Source organism: Gymnoscopelus braueri (assembly GCF_963280865.1).
Source record: "Gymnoscopelus braueri genome assembly, chromosome: 12".
NCBI classification, from domain to species: Eukaryota; Metazoa; Chordata; class Actinopteri; order Myctophiformes; family Myctophidae; genus Gymnoscopelus; species Gymnoscopelus braueri.
Genome location: NC_137614.1, coordinates 53,525,102 through 53,529,235, shown reverse-complemented (window position 1 = coordinate 53,529,235; position 4,134 = coordinate 53,525,102).

The window sequence follows — 4,134 nt, the reverse complement described above, 5'->3', positions numbered from 1 at the left end:
AGAGCCGGGGGGGGGGGGGGGGCGTCAGGACACACAGAAGAACGCTGCGCTATGGATGGAAAAAACACCACTTGAAAAGAATGAAGTTAGAGTTTTTTTTAGACACATGGCGATTATTTAACTTTCTATATAAAAACCTTTTTATCCTCATTACCAAAAACATCCCCCCCCCCCACTCCACCCATTAGTTTTTGTTTTAATAAAACAAATGTACACATTTACGGGGTATAGATTTAAACCACTTCACACAAAAAGAAACTAGGTAAAATGTCACCATTGTCCAGTAAAAAAACATTACGGAGAGAGAGAGGGAGAAACGAAGGTGGAACGTGATGCCCCGCCCCCTACCACCCCAGACGTGGGTTTTGAATATTATTAAGTAACGTTAAGCAGAATGAGAGAGAGAGAGAGAGAGAGAGAGAGAGAGAGAGAGAGAGAGAGAGAGAGAGAGAGAGAGAGAGAGAGAGAGAGAGAGAGAGAGAGAGAGAGAGAGAGAGAGAGAGAGAGAGAGAGGGAGGGAGAGAGGGAGAGAGAGAGAGAGAGAGAGGAGGAAAAAAGAAAAACAATCCTACAAACAAACCAAACTCTCTTTTTTAGGGAACAAGAGGAAAAACGAAAAAAAAAAAAAAAAAAAAAGAAAGGTCCAGGCTCCTTGGTTTAAAGGAGCGTTTTGTGTTTTTATCAAATAATACAGTTTTAACATAATTCAGCACTGTTTCAAGTTTCAATTCAATTGTCCAATGTGTGGCCCTTTACTCACTTTATCAAAGTCAGTATGGTCCCCTGGGAAAAATTACTGCCCACCTTATAGGACCACCCTTCAGCGGTCAATATAGGACCACATTTCAATGGTCAGTATAGAGCGTGCCAACGTGTCGTCGCCACAGGGGGGGGGGGGCGTGGCATTGGGCAATGTTAAGTCAACCTGGTTTTTACCCCTCAAAGATGTCCGCCGCTACCAAAGGACACTTGTTAACGCCCCCTTCAGGATTTTTGGCACGCTCTATAGGACCAGTGGTGGAAAAAGTACTCAAATGTTTTACTTAAGTAAAAGTATCAATACTGCAATTTAGAAGTACTCTGTTACAAGTAAAGGTCTGGAATTCAACATTTACTTGAGTAAAAGTACAGTATTGGTATTAAAATGTACTTAAAGTACCAAGTAAAAGTACTCATTATGCAGAATGTCTCAATTCACAAGTGTTAAAATCTTTTGAAAATGGCAGATCTACAAGCTCGCAACACGACAAAGAGTCTCCTTTGTGTCTCCTACCGGAACCGCTGCCTACCGGTCCGCTGGTCATCAAATTATTGTCCTAGGAATGAGACAAAAACTAAATAATATCTATGTATCCATCCATCCATCCTACAGAGAACGACCTGCTGGAGAAGATCCAGAACTACTTTAACACCTGGCAGAGTATTCTGATCCAACCGGACGTGTTCTTCAAGGTGGGATGGTGTTACAGGAAGCACCAGACAGCAGTGTAAGGAAAACACCACACACACACACACACGCACGCACAGAATCAGAATCAGAATCAGTTTTATTGTCACATCACAGGTTTACAAGGTAAAAAAGTGGGTGAAATTCTTTTTTGTACATCGTTCCCACGCACGCACGCACGCACGCACGCGCACACGCACGCACACACACACACACACTGTAGAACAAACTCACTCAAAGTCACTCCCAATGTTCCACCGTAATCTGAAGACTGACCTCTTCAGACTCCAGCTCAGCCCGTAGCACTTGACCTATATGACCACGCAGTCTTATGCAAAGGTTAGAATGTAATGTAGATACGGTAGCATGTTATTTAGATTTGTTGTCCTGGCATAGCCAGTGGTAAGCTGTGGATTTTTGAGCTGTGGGGGCTCTATTTTATGACGTCATGGCACGCGACGTGCACGCGCGCGGGCATGTGCACGTAGCCACTCAGCTCAGTGCTAGTTGAAATACTGTATTCAACATGTGATTATTAATGTAATTATATTTCTTATTATTTTGTTGCATTGTTATTATTATTTTTTTTTCAATTAATTAATTATTCTATTTTCCTTTTAGTCTTATATAAAAGCCCTTTACATAGACTCACCCACACATAAGTAGTTAAAATAATCAGACAACTTGTCTTTGTCTTGTCTCAGAGAACTGGGTCCTCTGCTAAGCGATCCCCTTCACACTCTGCAGTGCAGAGACTGTTGTCCGTCATTGTGAGAGGAATGTAACACATTCAATTCAAGTCCATGGCTTTTCTCGAGAAGCCTAATGTTATGCAAAGCAGCCAGGTAGAGGCTATTGAGAAACGGCTCGCCACTGACGGCGCGAACCTTGAGAGGCTATTGTTTAAACTTTAAGGTGTTAAAGACCGCCGCTGATGGTGCGTGCATGTGGAGCATGCGTGAGCCCCCCAGCCCCCATAGTGTCAGAGCTAAGGGGTCGCCGACCCCCTGAGCACCCCCTAGAGCTGAGTGGCATCCTATAGTTTCAATTTACAGATTTAAAAAATAAATATTATATTGTTTGGACCGATGCTTGGTTTACCTGTGATCCTATAGTTTACTGAGGCACTACACTGTCTCTCTGTATTCTATGTATGTGTTTACCTTGTTTATTGTGTCACTCTAGATAAAAAGTGTCTGCTAAATGCCTAAATTGTACGTATATTGGGCATTAAAGCCGGCATGGGCTCACCACGTCCATGTTGTGATGTTCTGCTTGTGTGTGCGAGGTCAGCCGACAGCTCCAGGACGCTGTGGAGAGCCTGGTCCAGCAGAAAAGGCAGATGATCGATGAAACTGATCTGGACTTTGCATCGGAACTGATCTTTGCCCAGGTCCATCTCTGCACAACACTGGTTCAAATCAAGGGCCCCCGCATACGCCTTTGAAATTGAGGCTATATGAGGAAGTGACAGTTCATATGAATGGCCTGTATAGTTTTGTTGTTTTACCCCCTGCCTGGTGTCAAAAAGAATGTTTCTCCATTCAAGTGGGTCGTTTTTTGCCGAATTTTAGACTTGATTTTATTACCTTAAAGGAGAGATCCGCCCATTTTAAGTGTTATCTTTGATGTGTCGCTAATCACTCGCCATCATTGAAAGGGACGTTGAGTTATTCCAGAGAGTTCCCTGTCGTTCAGTCTGGCGACCCCCTCAGTGGCATAATGGGAGCCCGTGTAAGAGTGAAACGAGATCACGCTGGTTGCTTGTTTCTTCCACAGACGCCAGGTCCTGTGAGAGAAACAAGCAACCAGCGTCATCTCGCTCTGCACGAACGATAGCTCGTGCGCGACTTTCAGTGCATGTTTGAGTATCATGAGACTCCACGATGAGCAGTAGTAGAGAAAAAACTAACTTTGCATCGGTTATAATAGACGATTTTCACTCTTACACGGGCTCCCATTATGCCAACGGAGGGGGTCGCCAGACTGAACGACAGGGGACTCTCTGGAATAACTCAACGTCCCTTTCAATGTTGGTGAGTGATTAGCGACACATCAAAGATAACACTTAAAATGGGCGGATCTCTCCTTTAATAAACATTGTCATAAATACTAGTTTAAAGTCTTCTTTCAATCACCATGAAATGCGTTTTGGTAATTATGGTCCCATTTATTTTAAAATTGATGATAAAGTAGTGCATGCTGTTGGTATGAGCTTGTATATCTGTTATTTTTGAATAGCCAAAGAAATCTAAAAGTGACACAGATGTGTTCCCGGATTAAATGGGTCAATGATAACCGTTGCAATGAAGCTGTGTGTGTGTGTGTGTGTGTGTGTGTGTGTGTGTGTGTGTGTGTGTGTGTGTGTGTGTGTGTGTGTGTGTGTGTGTGTGTGTGTGTGTGTGTGTGTGTGTGTGTGTGTGTGTGTGTGTGTGTGTACAGGATCGTGGCGATCTGACGGCGGACAACGTCAGACAGTGTCTGTTAGAGATGATCATCGCCGCTCCAGACACCATGTCCTACTCTCTGTACTACATGCTCATGTTGCTCCACCAGAACCCTGATGTCCAGCACCAAGTCCTGGAGGAGATCGACACTCTGTTAGGTATCATGACCTCTGACGTGATTACAACCAGTGTTGATTTTCACAGCACATTTTGATTTAGTTTTCAGTCTTTTGAATCAAA